The sequence below is a fragment of the Papio anubis genome, chromosome 11, assembly GCF_008728515.1.
Source record: "Papio anubis isolate 15944 chromosome 11, Panubis1.0, whole genome shotgun sequence".
In the NCBI taxonomy this organism is placed as follows: Eukaryota; Metazoa; Chordata; class Mammalia; order Primates; family Cercopithecidae; genus Papio; species Papio anubis.
Genome location: NC_044986.1, coordinates 93,504,580 through 93,521,902, shown reverse-complemented (window position 1 = coordinate 93,521,902; position 17,323 = coordinate 93,504,580). Strand labels below are relative to the sequence as shown.

The 17,323-nt window shown below is 38.8% G+C and overlaps 1 protein-coding gene and 1 long non-coding RNA gene across 2 annotated transcripts in view; one reads left to right on the top strand and one right to left on the bottom strand.

Moving 5' to 3' along the window:
- The window catches only part of CCDC7 (coiled-coil domain containing 7), a 408,075-nt gene that overhangs the window by 278,749 nt on the left and 112,003 nt on the right, over positions 1-17,323 (top strand). The window lies entirely within an intron of this gene.
- The window catches only part of LOC108587568, a 73,577-nt gene continuing 68,673 nt past the window's right edge, over positions 12,420-17,323 (bottom strand). Inside the window, exon 3 of the long non-coding RNA XR_004177055.1 lies at positions 12,420-12,557. This is a non-coding gene — a long non-coding RNA (uncharacterized LOC108587568). The remainder of the gene's footprint in view (positions 12,558-17,323) is intronic.

The window sequence follows — 17,323 nt, the reverse complement described above, 5'->3', positions numbered from 1 at the left end:
GGGTCAAATGGTATTTCTAGTTCTAGATCCTTGAGGAATCGCCACACTGTCTTCCACAATGTTTGAACTAGTTTACAGTCCCACCAACAGTGTAAAAGTGTTCTTATTTCTCCACATCCTCTCCAGCACCTGTTGTTTCCTGACTTTTTAATGATCGCCATCCTAACCGGTGTGAGATGATATCTCATTGTGGTTTTGATTTGCATTTCTGTGATGGCTAGTGATGATGAGCATTTTTTCATGTGTCTGTTGGCTGCATAAATGTCTGCTTTTGAAAAGTGTCTGTTCATATCCTTTGCACACTTTTTGATGGGGTTCTTTGTTTTTTTTCTTGTAAATTTGTTTGAGTTCTTTGTAGGTTCTGGATATTAGCCCTTTGTCAGATGAGTAGATTGCAAAAATTTTCTCCTGTTCTGTAGGTTGCCTGTTCACTCTGATGGTAGTTTCTTTTGCTGTGCAGAGGTTCTTTAGTTTAATTAGATCCCATTTGTCAATTTTGGCTTTTGTTGCCATTGCTTTTGGTGTTTTTAGTCATGAAGTCCCTGCCCATGCCTATGTCCTGAATGGTATTGCCTAGGTTTTCTTCTATGCCTAGGTTTTATGGTTTTAGGTATAACATTTAAGTCTCTAATCCATCTTGAATTAATTTTTGTATAAGCAATAAGGAAGGGATCCAGTTTCAGCTTTCTACGTATGGCTAGCCAGTTTTCCCAGCACCATTTATTAAATAGGGAATCCTTTCCCCATTTCTTGTTTTTATCAGGTTTGTCAAAGACTAGATGGTTGTAGATGTGTGGTATTAAATCTGAGGGCTCCGTTCTGTTCCACTGGTCTATATCTCTGTTTTGGTACCTGCACCATGCTGTTTTGGTTACTGTAGCCTTGTAATATAGTTTGAAGTCAGGTAGAGTGATGCCTCCAGCTTGTTCTTTTGACTTAGGATTGTCTTGGAGATGCGGGCTCTTTTTTGGTTCCATATGAACTTTAAAGTAGTTTTTTCCAATTCTGTGAAGAAAGTCACTGGTAGCTTAATGGGGATGGCATTGAATCTATAAATTACCTGTGGCAGTATGGCCATTTCATGATACTGATGCTTCCTATCCATGAGCATGGAATATTCTTCCATTTGTTTGTGTCCTCTTTTATTTCATTGAGCAGTGGTTTGTAGTCTCCTTGAAGAGGTCCTTCACATCCTTTGTAAGTTGGATTCCTAGGTATTTTATTCTCTTTTAAGCAATTGTGAATGAGAGTTCACTCATGATTTGACTCTCTGTTTGTCTGTTATTGGTGTATAAGAATGCTTGTGATTTTTGCACATTGATTTTGTATCCTGAGACTTTGCTGAAGTTGCTTATCTGCTTAAGGAGATATTGGGCTGAGACGATGAGGTTTTCTAAATGTACAATCATATAATCTACGAACAGGGACAATTTGATTTCCTCTTTTCCTAATTGAATACACTTTATTTCTTTTTCCTGCCTGATTGCCCTAGCCAGAACTTCCAACACTATGTTGAATAGGGGTGGTGAGAGAGGGCATCCCTGTCTTGTGCCAGTTTTCAAAGGGAATGCTTCCAGCTTTTGAACATTCAGTATGATATTGGCTGTGGGTGTGTCATAAATAGCTCTTATTATTTTGAGATACGTTCCATCAGTACCGAATTTATAGAGAGTTTTTAGGATGAAGGGCTGTTGAATTTTGTCAAAGGCCTTTTCTGCATCTATTGACATAATCATGTGGTTTTTGTTTTTGGTTCTGTTTATATGCTGGATTACATTTATTGATTTGCATATGTTGAACCAGCCTTGCATCCCAGGGATGAAGCTGACTTGATCATGGTGGGTAAGTTTTTTGATGTGCTGCTGGATTTGGTTTGCCAATATTTTATTGAAGATTTTTACATCGATGTTCATCAGGGATATTGGTCTAAAATTCTCTTTTTTTGTTGTGTCTCCACCAGGCTTTGGTATCAGGATGATGTTGGCCTCTTAAAATGAGTTAGGGAGGATTCCCTCTTTTTCTGTTGATCAGAATAATTTCTGAAGGAATGGTACCAGCTCCTCTTTGTGCCTCTGGTAGAATTCGGCCATGAATCCGTCTGGTCCTGGACTTTTTTTGGTTGGTAGGCTATTAATTATTGCCTCAATTTCAGAGCCTGTTATTGGTATATTCAGGGATTCCACTTCTTCCTGGTTTAGTGTAGGGAGGGTGTATATGTCCAGGTATTTATCCATTTCTTCTAGGTTTTCTAGTTTATTTGCATAGAGGTGTTTATAGTATTCTCTGATGGTAGTTTTATTTCTGTGGGATCAGTGGTGATATCCCCTTTATCATTTTTTATTGCATCTATTTGATTCTTCTCTCTTTTCTTCATTATTAATCTTGCTAGTGGTCTATCAATTTTGTTGATCCTTTCAAAAAACCAGCTCCTGGATTCTTTGATGTTTTTAATGGTTTTTTGTGTCTCTATCTTTTTCAGTTCTACTCTGATCTTAGTTATTTCTTGCCTTCTGTTAGTTTTTGAATGTGTTTGCTCTTGCTTCTCTAGGGCTTTTAATTGTGATGTTAGGGTGTCAGTTTTAGATCTTTCCTGCTTTCTCTTGTGGGCATTTAGTGCTATAAATTTCCCTCTACACACTGCTTTAAATGTGTCCCAGAGATTCTGGTATGTTGTGTCTTTCTTCTCATTGGTTTCAAAGAACATCTTTATCTCTGCCTTCATTTCGTCATGTACCCAGTAGTCATTCAGGAGCAGGTTGTTCAGTTTCCATGTAGTTGAGCGGTTTTGATTGAGTTTCTTAGTCCTGAGTTCTAGTTTGATTGCACTGTGGTCTGAGAGACAGTTTGTTATAATTTCTCTTCTTTTACATTTGCTGAGGAGTACTTTACTTCCAACTATGTGGTCAATTTTGGAATAAGTGCAATGTGGTGCTGAGAAGAATGTATATTCTGTTGATTTGGGGTGTAGAGTTCTGTAGATGTCTATTAGGTCCTCTTGGTGCAGAGCTGAGTTCAATTCCTGGATATCGTTGTTAACTTTCTGTCTCTTTGATCTATCTAATTTGACAGTGGGGTGTTAAAGTCTCCCATTATTATTGTGTGGGAGTCTAAGCCTCTTTGTAGGTCTCTAAGGACTTCCTTAATGAATCTGGGCGCTCCTGTATTGAGTGTATATATGTTTAGGATAGTTAGCTCTTCTTGTCGAATTGATCCTTTTACCATTATGTAATGGCCTTCTTTGTCTCTTTTGATCTTTGTTGGTTTAAAGTCTGTTTTATCAGAGACTAGGATTGCAACCCCTGCCTTTTTTTTGTTTTCTGTTTGCTTGGTAGATCTTCCTCCATCCCTTTATTTTGAGCCTATGTGTATCTCTGCACGTGAGATGGGTCTCTTGAATACAGCACACTGATGGTTCTTGACTCTTTATCCAATTTGCCAGTCTGTCTTTTAATTGGAGCATTTTGCCTATTTACATTTAAGGTTAATATTGTTATGTGTGAATTTGATCCTGTCATTATGATGTTAACTGGTTATTTTACTCATTAGTTGATGCAGTTTCTTCCCAGCATTGCTGGTCTTGACATTTTGGCATGTTTTTGCAGGGGCTGGTACCGGTTGTTCCTTTTCATGTTTAGTGCTTCCTTCAGGAACTCTTGTAGGGCAGGCCCGGTGGTGACAAAAATCTTGCTTTTCTCTAAAGGATTTTATTTCTCCTTCACTTGTGAAACTTAGTTTGACTGCATATGAAATTCTAGGTTGAAAATTCTTTTCTTTAAGAATGTTGAATATTGGCCCCCACTCTCTTCTGGCTTGCGGAGTTTCTGCCGAGAGATCCGCTGTTAGTCTGATGGGCTTCCCTTTGTGGGTAACCTGATCTTTCTCTCTGGCTGCCCTTAACATTTTTTCCTTCATTTCAACTTTGGTGAATCTGACAATTATGTGTCTTGGAGTTGCTCTTCTCAAGGAGTATTTTTGTGGCATTCTTTTTATTTCCTGAATTTGAATGTTGGCCTGCCTTGCTAGGTTGGGAAAGTTCTCCTGGATAATGTCCTGAAGAGTGTTTTCCAACTTGGTTCCATTCTCCCCATCACTTTCAGGTACACCAATGAGACATAGATTTGGTCTTTTCACATAGTCCCATATTTCTTGGAGGCTTTGTTCGTTTCTTTTATTCTTTTTTCTCTAAACTTCTCTTCTCGCTTCATTTCATTCATTTGATCTTCAATCAGTGATACCCTTTCTTCCAGTTGATCGAATTGGTTACTGTAGTTTGTGCATTCATCACGTATTTCTTGGTCCGTGGTTTTCAGCTCCATCAGGTCATTTAAGAACTTCTCTACATTGGTTATTCTAGTTAGCCATTCTTCTAATCTTTTTTCAAGGTTTTTGCCTTCTTTGTGATGGGTTCAAACTTCCTTCTTTAGCTCAGAGAAGTTTGACCATCTGAAGCCTTCTTCTTTCAACATGTCAAAGTCATTCTCCATCTAGCTTTGTTCCATTGCTGACGAGGAACTGCATTCCTTTGGTGGGAGAGAGGCACTCTAATTTTTAGAATTTTTAGCTTTTCTGCTCTGTTTTTTCCCCATCTTTGTAGTTTTATCTACCTTTGGTCTTTGATGATGGTGACGTACAGATGGGGTTTTGATGTGGTTGTCCTTTCTGTTTGTTAGTTTTCCCTCTAACAGTCAGGACCCTCAGCCCACAGGTGTGTTGGAGTTTGCTCGAGGTCCACTCCAGACCCTGTTTGCCTGGGTATCATCAACGGAGGCTGCAGAAGAGTGAATATTGCTGAACAGCAAATGTTGCTGCCTGATCGTTCCTCTGGAAGCTTTGTCTCAGAGGGGTACCCAGCTGTGTGAGGTGTCAGTCTGTCCCTACTGTGGGGTGCCTCCCAGTTAGGCTACTCGGCGGTCAGGGACCCATTTGAGCAGGCAGTCTGTCCATTCTCAGATGTCAAACTCCATGCTGGGAGAACCACTACTCTCTTCAAAGCTGTCAGACAAGGACATTTAAATCTGCAGAGGTTTCTGCTGCCTTTTGTTTGGCTATGCCCTGTCCTCAGAGGTAGAGTCTACAGAGGCAGGCAGGCCTCCTTGAGCTGCGGTGGGCTCCACCCAGTTTGTGCTTCCCGGCTGCTTTGTTTACCTGCTCAAGCCTCAGCAATGGCGGGCACCCCTCCCACAGCCTCGCTACTGCCTTGCAGTTAGATCTCAGACTGCTGTCCTAGCAATGAGGGAGGCTCCATTGGCTGGGGACCCTCTGAGCTAGGCACAGGATATAATCTCCTGGTGTGCCGTTTGCTAAGACCCTTGGAAAAGCGCAGTATTAAGGTGGGAGTGACCCAATTTTCCAGGTGCTGTGTGTCATGATTTCCCTTGGCTAGGAAAGGGAATTCCCTTCCCCCTTGCACTTCCTGGGTGAGGTGATGCCTCGTCCTGCTTTGGCTCTCACTGTGTGGGCTGCACTCACTGTCTGACACACCTCAGTGTGATGAATCCAGTACCTCAGTTGGAAATGCAGAAATCACATGTCTTCTGCATTGCTCACGCTGGGAGCTGTAACCTGGAGCTGTTGCTATTCAGCCATCTTTGGTATTTGTATGATGTGTTCTTATGATAAGGCCAGCTCTCATGAACAGCATACAGTTAGAGTTTTTTGTTCCAGTGTGAACATCTTTTCCTTTTAACTAGAATTTAGATGCATGTATATTTACTGTAAATACTGACATCTTTGAGATTAAATATTCCATTTTTATAAAATTTCTTTATAGAGCAGTTTTAGGTTTAGTTCACAGCAAAATTGAGCAGAAAGTACAGATTTCCTATATACTTTCTGCCATTACCCCCACACAGGCTCCCCACTGTCAGCATCCTGCACCAGAGTAAAACATTTATTATAACCAATGAACCTACACTGACACCACATTATTACCTAAAGTCCATAGTTTACTTAGGGTTCACTGTTGGTGTTCATATCCTGGGTTTTGACAAATGTGTGATGACATGTATATGATCATTATAGTGTTGTACAGAATAGTTTCACTGCCCTAAACATCTTTTGTGCTCTTCCTATTTATTTCTCACTTACCCCTAACTCCTCACAGTCATTGACCTTTTTGTTGTGTCCATGATTTTGCTTTTTTCAGAATGTCTAACAGTTGGAGTCATACAATATGTAGCAGTCTTTTTCTGCTCAGGTTGCCATAACAAAATACTGTAGACTAGGTAGCTGAAACAACAGAACTTATTTTCTCACAGTTCTGAAGGTTGAGAAGTCCAAGATCAAGGTGCTGACTGGTGAGGAAGGGCTCTCCCTAGTTGTAGATAGCCACCTTCTCACTGTACCTGCATGTGGTCTTTCTTTTAAGGCCACCAATTCTATAAGATTAGGACTCCACTCTTACAATCTCATTTTACCCTAATTACAATCTCATTTTACCCCTCCATAAGGGCATATGTCCAAATACAGTCACATTAGAGATTAGAGTTTTGACATATAAATTGGAGGGATAAAATTCAGATTTGCTTATTTCAACTTAGCAATATACATTTTGAGGTTCCTCCATTTCTTCAATGGCCTGGTGGCTAATTTCCTTTTAGCCCTGAATAATACTGAATACTCTGGATGTACCATAGTTAATATATCTATTTACCTACTGAAGAATGTTACGGGTTTTTCCCCCAAGTTTTGGCAATTATGAATAAAGCTCCTGTAAACATCCTTGTGCAGGTTTGTACATGGACATGTTTTCAATTCATAGGGGTAAATATCAAGTACTACAATTGCTGGATTATATGGCAAGAATAGGTTTAGTTTTTAAGAAACAGCCAAAGTGTCTTCCAGAGTCGCTATGCCATTTTACATTCTCACCAGCAATGAATGAGGATTCCTGTTGCTACACATTCTTTTCTGCATTGATGTCAGTTTTTTGGAGTTAGGTCATTCTAATAACTATGTAATTGTGTTTCATTGTTTTTTTTAATTCACAATTTCCTAATGACATGTATATTAAACGTCACTTTATATGCTTACTTAACATCTGTATGTCTTCTTCAGTAAGGTGTCTGTTAAGTTGTTTTGCCCATCTTTCAAATGGGATGTTTGTTTTAATATTGAGTTTTAAGAGTTCTTTGCATATTTTGGGTAACAGTCTTTTATCAGATATATCTTTTGCAATATAATTTCCCAACCTGTGGCATGACTTTTCATGCTTTTCACAATGTCTATACAGAGCAGAAGTTGTTGAATTTTAATTAAGTCCAGCTTATCAATTTCTTTTTTGTTGTTGATTGTGTCTTTCGTATTTTATCTACAAAGTCATCTCCATGCCCAATGTCGCCTAGGATTCTTGTATATTATCTTCTAGAAGTTTTATAGTTTTCCATTTTCTATTTAGATCTATGATATATTTTGAGTTAATTTTTGTGAAGGGTATAAGGTCTGTATCTAGATTTATATTTTATTGCATAGGGATGACTTGTTACTCCAGCATCATTTGTTGAAAAGATATTCCTTTCATCATCAAATTGCCTTTGCTCCTTCATTAAAATTGGTTAACCATATTTGTGTGAATCCAATTCTGGCTCTCTGTTCTGTGCCATTGATCTATTTGTCTATTCTTTTTATAAGACCACACTGTCTTGACTACTGTAGCTAATAATAAGTCAGCCATCTAACTTTGTTCTTCTCCTTCAACATTGTGTTGTCTCTTGTCTTAGTTCCTTTGCATTGCTATAAAGGAATATCTCAGGCTGGGTAATTTATAAATAAAACAGGTTTGTTTGGTTTACAGTTCTACAGACTATAGAAAAAGCGTGGTGTCATCATCTGCTTAGGGTCTAAGGAAGCTTTCGCTCACAATGTAAGGGGAAGGGGAGCCAGCATATTACACGACAAGTGAGGGAGCAAAAGAAAGATGGGAGGAGATATCAGGCTCTTTTTAACAATCAGATCTATAGGAAACTAGTAGAATGAGAACTCACTGATTATTTCTATGAGGACAGCACCAAGACATTCATGAGGGATCTGCCCTCATGACCTAAATACCTAATACCAGCTACCACCTCCAATATTGGGGATCCGGTTTCTACATGACCTTTGGAGAGGACAAATATCCAAATGATATCAACCATTCTGGGTATTTTGCCTCTTCATATAAACTTTAGAACTAGTTTGTCAATATTCACAAAATAGCTTGCTGGGGTTTTGATTGGGATTACATTGAATCTCTAAGGAAGAACTGATACCTTGAAAATATTGTCATCCTAACTCTAAGCATATAATCTCTCTCCATCTATTTAGTTCTTCCTTGATTTCTTTTATCAGAGTTTCGTAGTTTCCTACTATAGATTTTACATGTATTTTGTCAGATTTATACCTAAGTATTCAATTTTGGGGGGCACTGTTGTAACTGATGTGTTTTTAATTTCAAATCCACTTGTTCATTGTCGGCATAAAGGAAAACAATTGACTTTTGAGGAGGAGACCCAAGATGGCTGACCAGACACAGCCAGGAAGAGCATCTTCCACTGAGAGACCAGACCATCAAGAAGACTGACACACTCTGAGCACGTCTTTGGGAGGAGGGCATTGAGAGTGGACAGAGGGAGGATGCAGACACTGGGCTGAGGGGGTAGGAAGCTGGGAAGCCTGCACAGGGCTGCCAAGCATCAGGACTCATTCTTGGCCCCCAGCAATTTTTGGGGAAAGAGTGAGTTAAATAGGTGAGGAGTGGTCTTATCTCACCATGTACCTCCAGAATCCTAGCTGCAGAAGACCCTATTGCCCCAACAGACATTTGAGCTGGCAGGGAGAACTGCTTTAAGAGGTGGCAGGGACAGGGATCCAGACTATGTGGATCCCAGAGGGTTTGGCACTGGAATGGCTACAGTGGAGCATGGCCAGCGATGCCCATCCCCCAAGGCTTGCCATGCTTCTCTAGGTGACTTTGACCTTTGTTAATTGTCAGGCCTGGACAAAACAGAGCTGTCAGTGACATCGGGCCAGTCTTATCTGAGCACCTCCCTGTCTGCCAGCCTTTCCTGGGGTCCCTGCCTGGCCATGCCTACTTGCACCACAGTCTCCAATGCCCAATTCTGGTGCTTCCTGGTGGCCACTGCCATAGTGCCTTTGCCAGCAGACCTTGGCTAACCATCAGAAAGCTTCTGTAGAGGGACCCCACCAATGTGCACCCACATGCAGCCTCCTCCCACCACCTTGTCATTGTGCACTAACTTTCAGCCTCCCCACAATGCTTTGCCAGCATGCTCACATGGATGCCATCAGGCCACCGCTGGCATGCGCACGCAAGGACCCCACAGCACCACTGCTGACATGCATCTGCAGACAGCACTATGCTGCTGCCTTGTCACAGTCAGCATATGCACGTGTGCAGAATCCACAGTGCTGCTGCCTAGTCACCACTGGCACATGCGGGGACCCTGCTGTCACCAACACCCTGACAAAGCACTTTGCTGGCACCCCCCAACTGAGTGTTGTTCTCAGCAGACTGGGAGAACCTTGGCCCTGCAAACATAGCAGGTGTTTAACCTCAAGGAACCAGAGAGAAAAGCCACAGGCCTGGTCCCATATGAAGAAGATTGAAACTGGACGCCCCCCGCTTCCTTTCACCACATGTAAAAATCAACCCAAGATGGATCAAAGAGTCAAATGTAAAACCTACAACCATAAAAACCCTAGAAGGAAAACCTAGAAAATACCCTTCTGGACACATGCATGTGCACGTTCATCACAGCACCATTCACAATAGCAAAGACATAGAGTCAACCCAGATGCCCATCAACAGTGGACTGGATAAAGAAAATATGGTACATATATACCATAAAATAGTATGCAGCCATAAAAAGAATGAGCTCATGTCCTTTGCAGCAACATGGAAAGAGCTAGCAGCCATTATCCTAAGCGAATTAATGCAGGAACAGAAAACCAAATACCACATGTTCTCACTTATAAGTGGGAGCTAAATATTGAGCGCACATTTACACAAAGAAGGAAACAACAGACACTGGGGCCTACTTGAGGATGGAGAATGGGTGGAGGGTGACGATCAAAAAAACTACTGTTGGGTAATATGCTCTCAGTACCTGGGTGACAAAATAATTTGTGAACCTAACTCCCGTGACACACAATTTACCCATCTAACAGACCTCCACATGTACCTAAAATAATAGAAAAAAATAAAGTAAAACATGTAACTTTTGTACATTAACCTTGTGTCCTGCAACCTTGCCATAACTGCTAGTCATAATTCCAACATCCCTGTTGTATCTGAATTTTGTTGTAATGCTTTCTCTGTTTCTTCACACTTTTTTGTCTATTAATATGCATCGTAATATTTTATTAAAAGTCAGACATGATATACTAGGAAAAGAAACTCCAGTAAATGGGTCCCTAATTTTGTGGTGAATAAGTATGAGGGGAAAACAAAGTCTTCTATAATCTTATGGTTAGGTCTCAATCTTTTGGTGATCCTGTGTCCCTGGACTATGAACTTCTCCAGTGCTTCTCAGTTTTTTTCCCTTCTTATGTGGGGCAGGATGGCTAGACGGGGCTGGAGTTGGGTATTTCCCTTCATGTAGGCTTGTTAGGCTCTGATAAAACCTCAGCAGGTTTGGCTCTGGTAAAAAGTATGTGTCCTGAGAGCAGACCTTGTTAAGAAGAACAGACTGTTCTGGCACATTTTGAAGTGGTTCCTTTTTCCTCTCCCTCTACTGGGAACATAAGGGGATTTTTTTCTCCACTATTCATTGTGAGAACCTGGTACAGCTCCTGGAAGCAAAACTCACAAAAGTGTGGAAACTCCCTATAACTGAGCCTCCTTGGAGTTTTTAATCCTTCAGACATGTCCTCACTGAGGTTCCAGCAATTCACTAATTGCAGTTCAGGTTTTCTTATCCTGGTTATAAAGGTTTCTGCATCATTAAGTTGTGATTCCCTATCTTTACCTGTCTCTCCAATTTTGGGGGCAGCAGTTTGCCCTGTGACGTCTTTTCTATGAAGTACCTAAGAAGAGTTATTTTTCAACTTGTTCAGCTTTTTACTTGTTAGGATGGAGTGACACTTTCTGAGATTTGTACATATTAGACTGGAAATTGAAAGTTCCATTAAAAATTTTTTTATCTTCCTTACCTCAGGAAAGGTATTTATCTCTTCGTTGCTCTCTTTTGGACTGGTGACTTATGGCATCCTTCCATTGGTGTCAGTCATTTATCTTATTTTAATAATTTAAACTTTTTTCTAAAATATGTATACCATAAGATAATCAAGTAATACATTCATTTGTTTAATAACTAGGTATATCTATGAAATAGCAGGATTCTCACGTATATACTGAGGAGAACTATTGTCTTTATTTTTATGCTTTAAGTATGTACTATATTTTAATAAGTCAGTGCTACTTACTGTGGACATATGATTGTTACAAAAATTAGAGAAAATATTTTTGTCCGGTTAAACAATATATAGTTTGTCTTTCTTTTATAGTGAACTACAAAAATATCTCTTGTTCAGAACTTGAATATGTATTGAATGAAATACCAAAATGAAAATATTTGAGCGCAAGTATTCTTTGAGATATCTTTGGTTTACTTTTTAAACAATTTTTACTATGAAATATGTTACAGGCAATTTCATAAGACTTATATGTAAATTTTAACAAATAAGCATTAAGCAAAACTAGGATAACCAATACTTAGGTCAAGAAATAGAGTTCTACTCTCACATAAGATCTTCAGTGTGTCTCTCACAGTTTTCTCCATCCTCTCAGTGGCAATAACTATATTGATTTTAAGATAACAGTTTTCTTATTATTATTTTGGTCAAACCATATGTAATTGCCAATATTCAATTATTTTTGACCTATAAGAAAATGACAAATTTATGTGGTTCAACCTAATAGTTTTACCATTTCAGTATGTAATTATAATATAATTTTTGAAGCTTTTAAGAATAAATAATTCTCTAAATATCCTTTCTCATCTTGCTTTTTAAAATTTAATGTAATGTAAAACATGTAACCATATTTTGTTTATTTTCATTGCTGTGTGAAGGCAGTACTGTTTGTTATGGGTATGTAAGTCAAGATCTTGTTGGAAAAGAGACAGCACAAATTGAGTTTAATTTGAGTTTAATAAAGTGTCATACTCTTATAAAGGAGGAGTGTCCAGCAAAAAACATAAGGAACAATTTAATAATCTCGAGGCAGAAAAAGTGGGATAATGTTACTACCCCTAACCTTGAAGGGGAAAGGAGAAGGAATGGTTACTGGAGACTTAGGTAAAAGAGAGCTCTATGGAGAGAGTAGTGTAATAAGAGGTAAGAGGTCTGGGAAAGGTACACACCCACTGCCATGATGCTGCAGGGAAGAAACCATGGAAATACATTCCTTGATCTCATTGTATTTCCTCCCTCTGATCTTCTGCCATGATTCCATTGGCTGAATTCACTTGGAAGCCAGAGAGCAAGCAAGCCCATTGATTCACTCTTTGGAGGTTCACTCTTTGCAACATACATTAACTGGAGAAAGTTGGAGAGTAAATCTGGAAGGCAAAAAAAGAGATGTCTTCTCAGTTTACTTCGTTTGGCCTTCAGTATTGTCATCTTGTTTTTCATTCAGGTGATGAAAATGTGTCTCCAACCTAAGAAACATTAAGCCCTATTAGAATCCATAATATTTCAGAGTAATTTCAATGGGGTTTTACTCCCATCTGTAACCTACAACATTCATTGTTCAGCATCAACGTTCTGTATATAAAGTGGCAGAGGATAAAAGGGGGTAGTGGTATAAGAAATAATTAATGGACAGAAATCATCGCCGCAGTTGCCATTTCTATAACTAGTTATGAAGGCAATTAATTATAGCTGCCTTCCTCCATCACCCTTCCATGTTCTCACTAGTCTTTGCCTCCACTTTGACTAGACGATATTTTTTTATCTGGTAAGGTAACCCAAACCTTTATTGTTATGATAGCTGATACCTTGGTGGTTTTGTTAAATTTCTGCCATCCTCTATTTATCTTGTATTTTGAGCAAGGGAGTATTTAAAGTAGCCCAGTGAAACCCGAGGGATCAAAATTAGTCCTTCTTGCCTCCACTAATTAGGAGAAACTTACTTTTTTCCAATTATTGAGACCAAGCCAGTACAGAAACATTCTTCTCTCTGTCAATTTATTTAATGGCATGGGATCCCCAAATGGCAAGATGGCAGTCTCAGCTTCTAGTTTATTGGAAGCATGAATATTTGGTGGGAGCATTCTTCTTTTGAGCATCAGGAAGAATGCTTCTGCATGGAGCTTGCTTATTGAAAGTCATTGGGAAATGAAATAAAAGTTCTTTAAGTGGGTAATTAAAGCATATGTGGTATGAGATTGGTAGGCTATGGCACAGATAGGGCCATATATTGGCATACGTTTTAAAGCATACATGACATCCTGTAAATCAAGACTGTAGCCTCTCAGAGTGTTTTCTATCAGAAGTCATAGTAACCGAGACTTCACCTAGCCATTTCACTGTTCCATCAAACTTGCTGCTTCTGGGTAATGGAGGCTTGTGCTAATACCAGTGAATTTTATAGGCATGAACTCATTATGACACATCAGTTGCATAAAACATGCCCCTGGTTAGAGATGATGTATAGGATACTATGGCAGTCGAAAAGATATTCTTCAAGTTTATGAACAATAATATTGGTAGAAGTTCTACAGGCAGAGAAATTGATTTAGTGCCTATAATAAATGCCTAACTCACTGAGGGCAGTTCGCTTGCCTCTCTATGATAGAAAATGTGCAGTAGTGCATCTGCAACCAGATATTTTGCTAATTCTTCTGGAAAATGATGCTATACTTGGAGGCTTAACTTTGGCTTATGCTTTTGACAGTTTCAGCACTCAGCAGTGGCAATATCCATATTATTTTTGATAGGAAAAACCCTATACCATTAAGTGTATTCAAAACCCACTGTCACCATGGCCTCTTGGTACTTAGGTCCATGGAATAAGCACTAATGTAGCTGAGGCATGAGGTTGACTAGTATTTATAGACAGGCCCTCTAATTGAGAGCTTACACTATGGTAAATGGCTTCCTATGCACCTTTACATGGGGGATGGATAATTTTATACTCTATCATCCTATTCTAGAAAATCATACATAAAACTCTCCAAGACATACCTGTCACCATTTTTTCAGTCTTTCTCCTCAAGTCTTCAACTGATTACCTGGCCAATTCCATTAGCCTGCCTACAAATCAATGTAAATCTAAATCTCAAACCATCTCTAGTCCCACATATAGTGGAGTCTTAGTTGTACTCCTCACATTTCTGTTCACAAGAAGGATTTCTTCTTACTATTGTCTTTCAGGTCCTCCCTTTCTTGTGACTACAATACAGTGTCAAATAGTGGGTTAATATATAAAAGAGGACAAGCATTCTAATACAAAAATTGGGAAAAGATAGAAATAGGCTTTGAAAAGTTTGCTTCTCAATGTTATTAGTGGGAGTATATAATGATTTTTAAAACTCTTAATTATTTAAAAATATATCTATGATACTACATATCTGTACCCATAAGATTCTGAAGTATTTCAGTATTTAGATTTTTCCTTAAGAGGTAGCACCTTCTCACTTAACCTTGGTCTCAGACCCCTGTCCTTAACTTTCCATATTCTTATTATGTAATTTTTTTTCCTGATGTTTTTGAGTTGAATGAAGGAGAGGGATGACAACTTGTATTTAGTCCACTGACTTGTTCACATGTTCTAATTTTGTTACAACTTACAAGAGATTAATTGATGGTTATTCAGCTATGCAATTTAATATGGGAAATTGCTAGCTTAATAAAATGAAGATAGGAATATGTCATTGTCTCTCAATATGTTTTATGTCTTTAGAGTAGATGTATTTTCTTTTCAATGTATTTCAAACATCTATTTTGTAGCTCTGAAGGTGGCTCAGATGATAGGTAAAAGTCTTTTGCCGATAGACTCAAAATCAGAAGATCAGCTTCATATTAAGAAACACAAAATTGCCCAAGTGGAAACATGTAGTATGTGCAATATTAACAAATAACTTTAAGTTATATTAATATTCATATTCAGAAGAATAAGTTTGGAATGTGGTCATAAATGGATATCAAACAAACCAGTTTTGATTTTTGTATCTGGACCGTTACAGTAATAACAGCAAACATTTTGTTATTAATACTTTTTGAGAATTTATTTTTAAATATTTAATAAATAATCCACAAAGAATTTCTATGAGGGAAATACTGAAATACTACTACCATGACTATTTAGGAGATGTAGAGAGTAAGACATGGAGTAACTGCCAAAGTCACATCATTAGAGATGGATTTCAAACCCGGATAATCTAGCTCTTTATTCTGTTGTGATCACCCCAGGAAAACTAGAGGAAATCTTAGAAGAATCTGACTATATTTGGCTTTAAAGTATATAGTGAGATAGTTTCCTCGAACCTCTCATGCAAACTCTTCTTTTGCTCTTGCTATTTCTTTTGCTACCAGTTTTCTGTGGCTACCAGAAATTCTTAAATTACTTTTATAGCATGCAATTGTGTTACCTTAACAATTATAGTATGTTCCTCAGTTTCAGGATTTTAAGTGACAATACATGTTGATAAATTGATTTTTAAAAATGACATTTACATGTTTTCTTGTTTATTTTTACATAAATTTCTTTTTTGTGAGTAGATATACATCTGTTCTTGATTTTTTTTAAAACAGTGAAACAAATGATTTTTTTAACATGTTGGAGAAAATCAATATCCCAATACCATGTTTCATGATGAAGTGAAATGTTCAATTAAAGTTAAAAATAAGACAAAATTCCTAGTGCTGCTAAAGTGTGGTTGTAAAATGTATAACCAGTGTAATGAAAAAGAAAAACCATTATTATAAATATTAGAAGAAATGATGCAACATGATTATTACTTATAGATTATTAGATTTTTACTTTTAAAGCTTAAAAGAATCAAATAAAAGAAAACTTCATATCAATGTGATGTTCAGCAATGTGGCTAACACAAATTTGACAAAGAAAAACAAAAGCATTTCTATATATCTCAGCAGTGAAAAGAGCACAAAAATAATAAAATAACTGATAAATAAATAGGAAATACGTGGCCTCATATGATGGAAACAATGAACTTTAATGACTAAAGAAGTGTTACTACATAGGGAGATATTTCATGCTCATCAGTGAAGGACTCTTAAAAATAATGGGTAAATAACTTACTTCCAATGAAAATACCAGTAGTTGTTTATTGCTTTTGGTGTTGATGAAATTTTATAAAAATGATTCTAAAACTTGGCAACAATAACATATTTCAATTTGAAAATAATTGATTAATAAAAGAGGACAGGGCACTGGCACTTGACCTAACTGCATAATAAAAACCTGCATTATAAAGTAATAAAGATGAGGGAGGTTTCAAGATGGCTGAATAGGAACAGCTCCAGTCTATAGCTCCCAGTGTGAGCGATACAGAAGGTGGGTGATTTCTGCATTTCCAACTGAGGTACCGGGTTCATCTCACTGGGGTTTGTTGGAGAGTGGGTGCAGCCCACGGAGTGTGAGCTGAAGCAAGGCAGGGCATCACCTCACCCAGAAATCACAAGGGTTTGGGGAATTCCCTTTCCTAGCCAAGGGACGCCATGACAGATGGTACCTGGAAAATCAGGTCACTCCCACCCTAATACTGCACTTTTCCATCGGTCTTAGCAAACGGCACACCAAGAGATTATATCCCACACCTGGCTCGGAGGGTCCCATGCCCATGAAGCCTCACTCACTGCTAGCACAGCAGTCTGAGATTGAACTGCAAGGCGGCAGCAAGGCTAGGGGAGGGGCGTCCACCATTGCTGAGGCTTGAGTAGGTAAACAAAGTGACCAGGAAGCTCAAACTGAGTGGAGACCACCGCAGCTCAATAAGGCCTGCCTGCCTCTGTAGACTCCACCTCTGGGGGGAGGGCATAACTGAACAAAAGGAAGCAGAAACTTCTGCAGACTTAAACGTCCCTAACAGCTTTGAAGAGAGTAGTGGTTCTCCCAGTACAGAGTTTGAGATCTGAGAATGGACAGACTGCCTCCTCAAGTGGGTCCCTGACCCTGAGTAGCCTGACTGGGAGACACCTCCCGGTAGGGGCCGACTGACACCTCCTATGACTGGGTGCCCCTCTGAGACAAAGCTTCCAGAGGACTGATCAGGCAGCAACATTTGCCATTCTGCAATATTGGCTGTTCTGCTGACTCCACTGGTGACACCCAGGCAAACACTGTCTGGAGTGGACCTCC